This window comes from Struthio camelus, chromosome 4, assembly GCF_040807025.1.
Source record: "Struthio camelus isolate bStrCam1 chromosome 4, bStrCam1.hap1, whole genome shotgun sequence".
NCBI classification, from domain to species: domain Eukaryota; kingdom Metazoa; phylum Chordata; class Aves; order Struthioniformes; family Struthionidae; genus Struthio; species Struthio camelus.
In genome coordinates this window covers 51702302-51715411 of record NC_090945.1, presented here as the reverse complement: position 1 = coordinate 51715411, position 13110 = coordinate 51702302, and the positions used below count along the sequence as shown (strand labels likewise).

General features: G+C 37.6%; 1 protein-coding gene across 13 annotated transcripts in view; it reads left to right on the top strand.

The window, feature by feature from the left end:
* Positions 1-13110, top strand: part of SORBS2 (sorbin and SH3 domain containing 2) — a 167164-nt gene that overhangs the window by 45226 nt on the left and 108828 nt on the right. For 2 of the 13 annotated variants that reach the window (XM_009676681.2, XM_009676671.2), the window contains exon 3: positions 11837-11908. The exons of the other annotated variants lie outside the window; for them this stretch is intronic. The gene's annotated coding sequence lies outside the window, so the exon portion shown is untranslated. The remainder of the gene's footprint in view (positions 1-11836; positions 11909-13110) is intronic. 13 annotated transcript variants of the gene reach the window in all.

The window sequence follows — 13110 nt, the reverse complement described above, 5'->3', positions numbered from 1 at the left end:
TGAAAATATTTTCTTAAAAGACTTTCTTTCCAGGGTAGCAGAACTAAATATGCTGGCAGTGATGGTGGAACTGTGGGTAAAAAAAGTCAAAACTAGGTGTTCTGCTTATAGTTTTGACTTGGTCTGTGATGTCTGTCTACTAATCGTTGTAAAATTGAATGTATGTGATATAGACTGATTTCTTTGCAACATGAAGGATCTTGCTCTGGTTACTTAAGCGTTACAGTAAATATTTGTATGTTGTCAGTTCCAAGAGGTTCAAAACATTTTTCTCCTAATTTTAAGGTGAGATTTCTGGGAGTCTTATTTCTTCACCAGCTCCCTTATTGGGCTAGATTGTGTGGAAATGCAGCAGAAAGTATGTGAGAACGCTGCCCAGTGTGCTATGTCACTTAACGCAAGCTTATCAGAAAATATAGCTTTTTTTGTATATTAGGTGGGGAAAATGTGCTCTACTTGCTAAGAACAGCACAGAGAAAATAGCTATGTTTGTGGCAGAGGCTTAAGTGCATTAAAAAGTTCTCATCACTGGTAACATCATTGAACAGCATGAACTACGAAAATTAGATAAACAGGTAAAGAAGAGTTTGTACTTTTCCAGTTAGAGAATAGGAGAGCAACCAAATGGGTAATTGCTGGGGTACTTTTACCGTGAAACTTAGATGTGAAAGTAGTGGATTTAGGAAAGTCAGAGGGGCTCAAATGGGGCTTATGAGAATTTTGACTGTGTTGAAAAGATATATTCTGTTTGCATTATAAAAGAGATGTAAAGATGTAGCTATATCCTAGTTATGAAAGGAATGAGAGAAAGCTAGTGTGCACAGGTGGAAGTGTTTCAAGCCTTACATGACTGAGATTACTCATGGCAATGGCCATAGCATGGTAATGCCAGGAAGAAAGGGGTTAGGATGATGTGAAATCTGTCTCTGATGTGAATTTTGTCTCTTTATAGTCCCTTTTTCTTTTTTTGGGTCTGGATAGCATGTCTATTGAAATAGTGACTTTTGCTCTCTCATGAGGAGTGCACCTCCAGATTGAGGAGCAGCAATGTATCTCAAAGTATGGTCAACAAAATTGCATGAAGTAGGCTAGATCTGCTTCTCAAGGCCTTAGCAAGACATGAGGAGAAAGAAAATATGGTATTTCATGAATTCTCAGGCAAGTACTGGAGTACATGGCACTACTGGAGAGAGTCCAGCAGAGGACTACAAAGATGATGAGGGGACTGGAGCATCTCTCCTGTGAGGAAAGGCTGGGAGAGCTGGGCCTCTTCAGCCTGGAGAAGAGAAGACTGAGGGGACATCTGATCAATATGTACAAGTATCTGAAGGGAGGATGTCAAGAGGATGGGGCCAGTCTGTTCTCTGTGGTGCCCAGCGACAGGACAAGAGGCAACGGGCACAAACTGAAACACAGAAGGTTCCATTTGAATCTGAGGAAAAACTTCTTTACTGTGAGGGTGACAGAGCACTGGAACAGGTTTCCCGGAGAGGTTGTGGGGTCTCTTTCCCTGGAGATATTCAAAACCCACCTGGACGCGATCCTGGGCAATGTGCTGCAGCGAACTCTGCTTGAGCAGGGAGGTTGGACTAGATGATCTCCAGAGGTCCCTTCCAACCTCAACTGTTCTGTGATTCTGGGAAGTAGTTGTGTGTGTAGTACTTAGTGAAGATGCACGGTTCTCCTGATTCTGGCCAATATGAGAATGGCGAGGTATGATCATAGTGCTGTTGGGCTGCCTTTTAAACTTGGGGAGTCAGAAGAAGATTTTTGGACTTTGGAGGTACTTGACCCCTTCAGAGAGAACATCTGATAGTTCATGCTTCCTGTACATGCACAGCCTTGCACATATATCAGTGCACATGTGCCAAGTATGAATTTGTGCTTGTTAGGGAGACTAATTCAGACGGTGCAAGAGTGGAGTAAAATCTTGGAGAGAAGAGCTGATAGAAGGTATTTTTGAGGTTTTGCAAAGTTTTTATTTTGAAATGCTGTGAATTCGTGGGAGCTATTAAGATCGTTAGCTAAAGATGCAGATAGCTACATAATGGGATTTTCAGAAGGTACTTATGCTTCTAGCTGCTGTTTATGTCAGAATTCACAAGCTTTTGAAAATCCTAGGAAGTACTCAAGTGACCCCTAGGTCATAAGAAGCAGGTCAATATAGGTATCTATTTTTACATCTTGTAACATAGATCCTTGCAATATTTTGTTCTTCTGCCAGTTTTTGTATAGGTAGATACTGATATAAAAATGTAGGTGCCATGAGAACTTGTGATGGCCAATGAATGTTAATTTTCCTGTAAGTAAGGAAAAGAGTCAGAGTGCAAACCTGAAGACAACATGTAGCAGATATGTCCCATTTAAAAAAAAAAAAAAAATGTTGGAAACTGAGCAAACTGATTCCAGCTAGTGAGTAGAACTGTGGATTAAAGCATTTGATGTTTCTGGTGAGAGAAAGCAAAACCTCAGAGATTTAAAAAAAAAAAAAAAAAAAAAAAAAAAACCACATTTCTATGTCTGCTGCTTTCAGATGTATATGATAGCTTGTAATGTGTTTATTCTTCCTTCATCTTTAGGCAGGCATTATTCTAGCAGATTGAAACAATCTGATTTTTCTGTTCCCATTAAAAACAGACTTAACGGATTATGTCTAACAAGTTAGACAATTTGTTTCATAATTAAGGATTTTGTTTACTAAAATAGAGAAGCACTTCAGGCCTGTGTTATAGTCATATTTTGCCTTGACTCAAGCCTTGCATCTATTTTCAGCTACCAGTTTCCTGATTCTTCTTTTCGCTACTTCCTTATATTAATAAATTGAGACTAATCACTGTCAAAAATCAGCCAAGCTCCTTTAATTACAAATGCCTAATGAAGCTTTATAGTAAAAAGCTAGTTAAAACAAGTATTATATCCCTTGCCTTTGAGTGTTACTGACTTGGATTGTGACCTGGTATGTCCATGTTACCTACAGTAGCCTTCATTTCTTGCCAAAAATGAGCTTATGTATATTAAAATTGAGTCAACATTTTATAAACAGATTCCTATGCAGTTTCTTGCAGATGAAAGTTGAAATCTGTATTCTAAAGCTAAGCCACACAAAATGCAATTATTCTGTATCTCTGCAATGTCACTTTCACTCTACTAATTATACACAATACACTAGTTTCAGACTCATTCTAGGGAATATCTAAGCCCATTTTTTTTCTTCCCAAGCTCATTTTATTTGCTGCTCTCTTGGTGAGCTACTAAAGATAATTTTTTGCCCCTTCCTCTTCTCCTGCAGTCATCTCTTTTTATTAAAGGCAGAACCACCACCATTTTTTTTGTTTTAACACTGCAGTGCCTTCTCTAGATTTAAGCAGCAATGCTATTCAAACCTGAAGCTCTGGAATTTCCTAATGTGGAATGACTCACACTGTGTATTTCCTAAACACAAAGATACAGTGCATGTCTGAGAATATGACTGCAGGCCCAACCTACAATTATTAGTAATATGTTTAATCACTAATTACTGTAAACCCAATGGTTTCAAGAAACTACTCTCAAAATGACAGTTAAGTTCACTTAATGGCATGTTTTTCGACAGATTTTTCGGAGGGTATGTATTATCACCTCTGGCTGCATATGTGTAAAGCAAAATTAAATGGGGGTAGGGGGAAATACCGGACAGGAGGTGGCACAGTAGAGAAGGATTAAAAGATACTGCAGAGAAAATTATCTGACTTTCTTAGGGGGAAGAGATGTGTACTGAGTTAGGAAGATAAAGGAAAAAGTGAAATCATTAACTAAAAGCAAACTGTGGTCTGTGTTGCTCCTCGATGAGTTGTTCCATTAGTCTGCAGATCATAACTTTGCGTTTAGATTTCTGCTCACTTTCCCCATTGTTATCCCTTCTGTACTCCCCCAATGTAACGTTCCCCTTTTGTTTTGAGTTTCTTCCTTGTCTCCTGAACTTCATCTGTCCCTTTTTCCTGCCTGCCAGTTAATTGGCTCTTGTTAGATGTTTAGCTTTTCATATATTAATACACCTTTAAAATCAGTGCACCTATTCATAATCTTCAGGTAAGTAATGTGCCTTGTTCCATCAGGATATCCGAACAGTGCCAGAGTATCCGAACATGTCACTTATGTTCCACCTTCCATTGATTATTTTAAAATTTTTAATATATTAAGATGAATGGGCTGGACTACAGCACAAATGAAGTAGTAATCTTAGGTTGGTGTTGCACCTGTTTTTGTGTGATTTGAGAGGCATGCCAATTAGAAGTACTGAGCAATTTCCTCATAGCAAGAGGTAAGCACTTTACCTCTATCTGCTGAAAATTGTTCTTATAACCAAATAACTTTTTGAAACATAACTGAAATTGACCTGTGTGCTTTAAGCAGAGGTACTTAATGATAGTCTTACCATGCATCTAAAATAGAGGTAACAGCATTTCACTGTTTTAATTAAACAGGTTTTCTTCTGCATATTTAATAAGCTAAATTTCATCTGGACTCCATTTCATGACATAACAGGAAGGTGAAATGCTTAACAGTAGCATATCTCACCAGAATCACAAAGAACCAAATCAATCATAGAATAATTTAGATTATATGGTATCTGTGGAGATCATGTAGTCCTCTCCTATCTAGAGCAGGGCTATCCTCGAAGTTAATCAGGTTGCGCAAGACCTCCTCTGACTGAATTTTGAATATCCCTAGTGTTGGAGACCATCACTGGGCCTCTGCTCCAGTGCTTGACTACTCTTGTGAAGTTCCCTTTTCTTAGTCCCCGTTCACTGTCTCCTATGTTGTAACCTGGATCCATTGCACCTAGTTCTTTTGCTAACATCTCCAAGAAGAAATCTCTTCTCTGTAAGACCTCCTGATGTGACGGAAGAAAGGTTGAACATACTGCGTGCATTATATACTCTGGCCCCCTGACCCTCTTGGTGGCCCTTTGTTGGACTCCAGTTTCAGTGTCTGTCTAGTACTGGAGTGGCCAAAACTACATGCGGTATTCCAGGTGAGACCTCACCAGGATGTGAGATGAGAGGAATAATCATTTCCCTTGACCTGCTGGAGGTGCTTTTCCTAGTGTAGCCTGCATGCAGTTAGCCTTCATTGCTCTAAAGGTATGCAGATGACTCATGTTCAGCTTGATGTCCGTGATGATCCTTAGGTCCTGTTCTGCAGGGCTGCTGCCCATGCTGCATGGGTTTATTCCATCCCAGGTGCAGAACTTTGCATTCGTTTGTTTAATTTCATGAGGTTCCTCTTGGGCCTGTTTTTCCAGCCTTTGAGGTCCCTCCACAGTAACAGCCACTTCCCCCACTCTAGTGCCCTCCATGAACTTCAGGAGGGTGTGTTTGGTCTCATTGCTGAGGCCCCTAATGACCACTGAAGTGCAGTTGCAGAGAGTCTTTATTTTTGAATAAAGAACCAAACTTATCAGAATGGTAACCTGGCTTTTGAGTAAAAAATGTGCAAGTTTCCAAAAGTTCAGTGCAAGATTTCTAGCAAGCATTTTCTTTCTTGCTTCCTTGTCAGAATATTTTCATTCAAATATCTTAACAACGACAGACTTGGCCAGAGGTCACAAAATGACTCATTGTTCTGAGTAGCTGAGAAATGAATCCAGGTACCCTAAGTTGTAGTCCAGTACCTAAAACAATAAGGTTAATTTACCCTGGAATCTGTTATAATTTCTTTAAAGGAAGCTGCAGCAGTCTAAATACAGTGAACATTCATTAATCTATGCTCCATATTGTCCTTTGGCTACTGTGAGTTAGTTCCTGTTTCAAAGCTGTCACTTATTTTCCCAGGGCAGAATCTTCCAGGCTCCTGTTGTATAGCCTTTAAAAAGTCTAATTGAAAGCAATGCAGGAAAAGCAACCTTCAAAAAGCTGCTGACTGCCTCCTCTAGTAGTAGACACTTCCCATGTTGATTTGCTTGAAAACATCTTTGGGAGCTACAAAGATGAATTGAACATGGATTCCCTCTAACTGAGCAGTGCTACTCTCTACTCCGTGACTGCTCTGACCTCTAAATGACTCGGTAGCTCGGCATCCAGTGGAAATTCAAAACAATGAGTGGTTGTCCAGCTACACCCATATTTGTTTCCTGCCATCATACTTTAAGGAAATCTGCTTTGTGTGTGACAGTGGCTTGCAAAATATTACACAGCAGCTAAACGCTAGCATCTGAAAACAGCTTGACTTATCGATGTTAATGCCCATCCTCTGTGTATGAGTCATACAAGCAAAACTGTGAAACCAAATAGTTGCTAAACCTACTTAGCTGAGAGGCATTTGAGTGGGGCACTTTGCTACAATTTAGCTTTGCATCCCCTCACCCAGTATTCTTGGGAAAAGAAGTAAATGCCTTGATAGCCGCCTTGCCCCTGGGGGGATGAATTTAAAAACAGTTCTGTGATGTTTAGCTTAAAAGAAAAATGTCAAGGGCATCATTTTGGCAAAGATAGGACTCCTCTTTTTGTGGCTCTCTGTCTTATGTTTCTTAGTCTTCTAGGTTTTATTAGGTGGCATGAGACTTTTTGACACAGCAAACTTTTTTAAATAGCTTGTCGGCTCACGCATAGCAGCGAATTTTCAAGGATGATTGGAGATGAGGGTTCTTCACCTTCTCTGCTCCTTGAAAAAAGGCTCAAAAAATGCTGTTTACTTGCATATGTGTTGATGTTTATGTAGCAGTCTACAAGATCAATCTTGTAGCAAGTCTTTTCAGTGTATGCCTTTTAATCAGTGAAGTCTGCAAGATCTGTGTCAGATCTTTAGTTACTATGATAATGGTTAACTCTTAAAATAAGTGAATCTTTGTGTTAAAAATACAGGTGGAGTTTTCAGAGTGAGGAGGAACAGGTTGCTATACTCAGGATTTCAGAGCACAAGCTTACTGAAAACAGAAAGGCAGGAGTCTTGTTGTCTTCAAGTACCTACTTTACAACTGCACTCAATGTACACAGCCAAAAATGACACCATTTACTATTATAGAATACAGTTCCTTAATTGTGGAATTACATATTTAATGGGAAAAGTGGGGGAAATGGTGTGTGAGTTTTGTTGTCTCAGAGTATCTTTAATTAAAGCTTGAACAGAAATGCTTCTCCTTTGAAGTAGTCTATGTTCACATGATATTCTCGGCAAGCTATTAGTAATTCTTGCCAGTATGGAAATAGTACTCCTGAAATGGGAGAAGATTAAACCAACAATAGTAGCCTCGGTAATGTGAGCAGATTTGATAATCACTAATACTTGCAATGCATTTGGTTTTTGTAAGTTACATTGAAGACTGGTGCATGGAAAGAAAAGAGGTGACAATTACTTTGCAATAGTGGCTGGTAGTTGCAGCTTTTTTGGCAGAGGTCTCTTAAGATCCTAATAAAGTGATACTTTGGAGGCTTTTAATGCAAGTTCTATATTCGTTTTCATGCGAATCACTGAGCATGTATGCTCTATAAATGAGAATAAGACAAATGCTAGTCTTCTGTTACAACTGTATTTGTAAATCAAAATTGTAAACTGTCTAAAATGCCAAAACCCAAAAAATTATTTTAGAAACAAACAGTCATGGTGCTTCCAGAAGCAAGTCCTCGTGTTTAAGTTCAGCAGCATTCAATATATTATGCACCTCTGGTGTTGGCTTCCTATAGCCGGAAAAGTATATCTTCTAATATACGTACTGAAACTTCTATTATACATAACTCAAAATTCTGTCATCTATTTAATGTTGACAGGCTATTACAAATTATGATTTACTCAAGAACATTAACCATGCAGTTCAGTGGGTACCTGTAGATGATTTATTAATGTGTGGGAGTAGTTTGTATTTGCGTAGTTTCTTAGAGCTTAAATTATAGAACAAGAAAACTTGTGGTGACGTTCAGTGTCAGAGGTGGTGAGAGAAATTCTGTAGCGTGCAGTTTCTGCTTGCACAGGGGTCTTCTATCTGAGCGCTTGTGAGTAGATGTGCAGTGACTAAGTGCTTGGACCTGCAGCTAGTGTAAAGGGGCACTGTTGGCCTCGGTTGGACTGTGCCGATTTACAACAGCTAAGGAAGTAACATAAGTATTTGTATTCTTCCCTATTTCTTAGAAAAACTAGAAGATAGAAAAAAGCTGTGACTGGACAGTAAGCAGCCAAATTTATGTAAGACCCAATCTTCCACTCTGCTTTTTGTTTATGCTGATGTGACTTAGCTGAAATCAGTATAGATTTGCAGTAGAGTAGAGGTCAAGCTTATAGCTTGCTTTAGAGGGCATCCACAAAGTATATAACCACATCTGCTACGTTTAGTAACGGAGTGTTCTTGAATGTGGCTTTTCTTTGAGAATTGCAGACTTTCTCTCTTTGAGAATGAATAATAAAACCAAACATCTTGGACTGGGCTAAATATATCTTAGCATTAGGAAGGGGTGAGATTTCCTGATTTAAAGACTGTTTTCTCTGAAACAGTTTGTTTAAAAGTTGATTTTGTGGCCTTTGGTTTTTGTATGGATAAATTGTGACTGGTTCACTTTCTGTAAGTTCAGGATGTGCAATAAGATGACTGGCCTTATCACTAGATATTTCATGAAGTCATTGTTTTTGAGTGCCTACTTCCCTTTATTGTAGATTCTAGGCACTCTTAATTGTTACCTTCCTGTACTTACTATGAAGGAGAGAACCTGAAGTTCCTCAGATTCTGTTATACCTTTTCAAGGGCAGTATCTGTTTTCTGTATGCATGAAACTTTGGCTGAAGCTGTGAGAATCCATTCTTTAACCCATTAAGGGGATCTGTCCTCTTGTGCAGCTGTATTTCCCCTAGTATCAGAGATTTTTAAAATGGGAAGAAAAGAGGAGACCAAGTAAGACCACCTCCATGCTCACCTCTCTCCTCCCCACCCCCCTCCAAATAAAAGCCTAAAAAGAAACTCATCTGCCATCACTGCAGTAGCTTTTTTCAGTCTTAGAGTACTGAAGGATGAAATGGAAATGCAAACTTTCCCGTCTTGTTCATTAAGAGTAAAATGTAGAACTTGAAGAGAAATATATGCAAAACATAACCCTAGAGCTTTGGATCAATTCCATCTAATCACAAACTGTGCCCCAATTTTGTCTTGGAGTGAGTGTTTTAGGTAAGGTATGAGGCAGGGTTGAAGTGATCCTTTTGTCGGTATTTCCCCTGAGCTGACAACTGCCAGTAGCTTAGGAGTTTCTCATAGGAAATGCAACACCTAGACAGTCATTTTTAATAGCCACTGATGGTTCTGTTTTCAAATATATACTTTCTTCAAAGTTCCACAGTTTAATTGCATGAAATTACGAGTAAAAGCTTTTGTTTTATTTTATAGGCACCAAATTTAGAACTAATAATTATTCTCTGCTTAGCTTTTGCCTGCTTTTCTTGTTTTTACAGGTCAGTGGTCTCTCTCCAAACTAAATTTTTGTCCATTTAATCTCTTTACGTGGAATATACTTCATACTGTACCATTGTTCTGTTTCTAGTTCTACTGGATGAAATCTTCCGATGAGTTTATGAAGTGATATAGTGTTTGTTTTTCTTGATTTTATTTTTATAGTACGATTTTTATAGCAATTCCTAACAATCATTTGCTTTGTAACCTCCCTTGAATACTGCAGACTTAATCACAGTGACTCGCTGATCTTTTCTTAAGTAACAGCAACTAACACAGAAGCTTTCATTGCATGCCACAGTATATGGAACTAAAACCTGTAGTTCTTCAGGTTATTATCTAAATCCCTTCCAAAAGTGTGTAATCACCATTCCATTTCTCAGATGGTATATCAGAGGTAAGTAGTTTAAGCTTGTGTGACAACTTGTTTTATTATCAAAGTGTAAAGAGAATAAGAAAACCAGTATATAGCAGGAGAGGGTGCACACGTGATGTTTTGTGTTGGTAAATGGAGTATTCGTTGTTTACTCAGTGTTGTAAGGAAAGTTAGTGTTCTTAATATCAGTGAAAATAGCTGATGTTTTCATGTTTTATCTTATTTTGCATTAGTATACACAACAGTTTAATATGTTTGGTTGTACAGTATACTTCTGCAAATGTTCAAAAACTTATTACAGTGACAGAAGATGGAAGTGGTGTTCTCCTGTCTATGTTCTAAAATCTTATCTTTAGTGAAGCCACGTTGTTTGGTTTTTCAGTATGATTAATGGATCAAATTTGGCCATTTTCAAAGCAAACTAAGAACGCATGCATTTTCCTACTTTTTTCTCTTTATAATTCAGAATGAGTGTTGACAGGTATTGTTTCATGATAATAGCATTGGATTACCATGTGACATAAATCATTCTTGCAAAAAATTATCTGCTGTACTGCCTTAATTGTATTTCCTTGAAGTGTTTGTGCTGAGATAGCCATTACTTTGCATTTTTCTATAAAGCAGTGAGAAGGCGTTCCTCAGTAAGATACAGTCATGACACTGAAAACCAGAGTGCGAAACAAATGAGCTTGGCAAACGCATAAAAACCAAACGTCCCTTCCCCAAGCGCTTCATGAGTTAAATGAGATTGCTGTGATATACCAGAAATATCAAATTCAAAATAATACACCACCAGTGGAAGCAGTGTACAGGAACTTCAACAAAGTATGAACATAAGGAGGAATTTGAAGCATGTGGTGCCGAAGAGGTGGAAGTTACTGTAAATAAGGGGTATAGAACAGAAGTGTTTAGGAAGGAAAAACACAAAGCTTTTATCCTCACTGTAGAGGAGTCTGGCAAAGCTCTTGTTCTGTGTAGTGTGGTGGTTTCTTCAAGGTAGCTAGTGCTACCCAGGGATGAAAACATGCTTGAAAGCGAGCTCTAGTGTTGCTGTATCTGTATTTAAACTGAGGTGCTTTTTAGCCAAAGGTATAGTGTTGAATGGAGTTGCATGGAAAATTGTTATCTTGTTTAACAGGTGTTCTTTTGATGTTTGAGAAAATCTTCCAAACTTTTGAAGCAAATCAAAACTTGATTATCAGTCTCAAATTTCTGAGTGGAAAGACCAGGTTAAGATAATTTTATTCCCTTTTGTTTTGAAGCACTTAGCTTGTTGCTCTTCTGAGACCATTTACTGTAAGCTAACATTTCTAAACAAAATCTCAAACTAGTCTAAAAATATTTCATTTTGGAAAAAAATCAAAACAGAACCTTTCAACAAAACAGTAATTTCCTACGCGATGTTTTTTGGATGACTAATTCTGATATTGTTTACAAAACTCTGCAATGCCCCTTTTGAATTATCTTAATGTTCATTATTGTTAATATTAGAAACAAGCATCCATTCTTTGAGCAGCAGAGGTGATGATAAAAAAAGAGGGGTCTGAGAAAGAGGAGGCTTCAAGAGGGTAAAATGGAATGAGATGAAATTATAGCTGAAAGGCCAGAAAGAAGGGACATATTCACTGCCAGTAGCTCTGAGAAGAAAGGGCTTGATTTAGGAACAGCTGTACTCATTGCTGCACAACTGTCTGAGACCAGAGTCTTCAGAAATGAGGATAAGATGTCAGGAGAACGAGACAGTGAGGTTAGAAAAAAGATTATAGCAGTGAAACAAATGATGAAAGGGAGAATTCTAGCAAGAGTGTAGAGTAGGAAGAAGCAACCGGACTTAGGTGTCAGAGTTAATATAGGTCACTTGTCAGTTGCTTAGAAATAGCTCAGTTCACTTTTAATTACTTGAAAAAATTCATCTATTGTAATCAAAAATTTTCTTTCAAAGCAAATTGTGATTACTACATATTATACTTATCCATGGGTTTTCAGAATTACTTTGTTTTGATTAGATCACTAGATAAGAAATGATCTCCTGGTTTCATTTTATTTAAATGTAGGAGAGAACATCTTACTGAAGATGTTACTGATCTTCAGGCGTAGAATTTACATCCCTGCAGACCAGTTTTAAGGTAATTGTTTTACAAAGGTTTTTTTTTATTTAAATTCCACTCTTTTTTAAGGTTTGTGTCTTGTATGCTGCTTGGTTAAGCAGCACCCGTGACTGGCCTAAGAAATGAAGAGAAAGCAATTGTGTTTTCAGTTCGTTAACTTGATGAATTTGACAGCACTGCATGGATAGTCTTGTTTCATGACTTTATAAAACTTCAGAACTAAGTAACAATTTCTTTACTGGAGGAAAGAAATTATTTCTTAAGGTAGGTATATTGTGTTTTTAAACCTTTTCTTTTTCCTCCAGAAAAGTATAGGTGAATATCAATAACTAAGTCCCTTTAAAGTCATCGGATTTGATTTCATGTTGGTCCTTTATTGGTATGATCCTTTAGAAGAGAAGCTTACTTCTCTATCTGCTATGCAGATCTGTCTTACTGTTGCATGTGTGTATATGTTGATATGTAAATACTGTTTGCAGATGTATAAGCAGAATCGAGTGACTTTCAAATACCTAAGTTGCTCTTAACTTTGCTATTAAAGAGATTATAAATATAAAATTATAAGAACAAAAAAGATCTAGAACTTACTGAAATTCACAGCGTATGCTATTGATTATCAGCCAAAGAACTTAAGTAATCTGCAATTTAGGACTGCTGTGTTCATTGCATCAGAAAACTTACCCCGGATGGGGATATAGCCCTGACCCACAGATCTGCCATGCACTTGGTAGCTGCCTTTGTGTTGTACGATTGTTTTGTGCTTAAAAAACAAACAAAAAAAAAACAAAAAACAAAAAACCTCTGCACTTCAGGCTATTTCTTTATTTGTCCAAATAAGGTTTTATGGCTTATTTTAAGCAGCTAGATTTATTGAAAAAAGCTAGAATTTATTCCATTAGTAATTCATATATAATGTAAAGAAAGCTTTTTTAAAAAAAGAGTTCTCCAACTTTGATTCATACATAGTGAAATTTATTCGTTTTCCTTTTTTCAAGCTATTTGATTAGCTTTTCAGAGGGAAAATTACTGTAATTTGTTATGCCACTTAACATCCAATATATTAATAACATATACTGTCATGTACCTTAATGATATTTTTTTTTTTCCTCAACATTCACAAAGAAAAACTATGTGGCGGTATGTTTTGTATTTGTGTGCACTCACATGAGGTATAGTTAAAGCCTATCTTCTTGTCAGGTGAGTTGGGGTTGGCATACAGT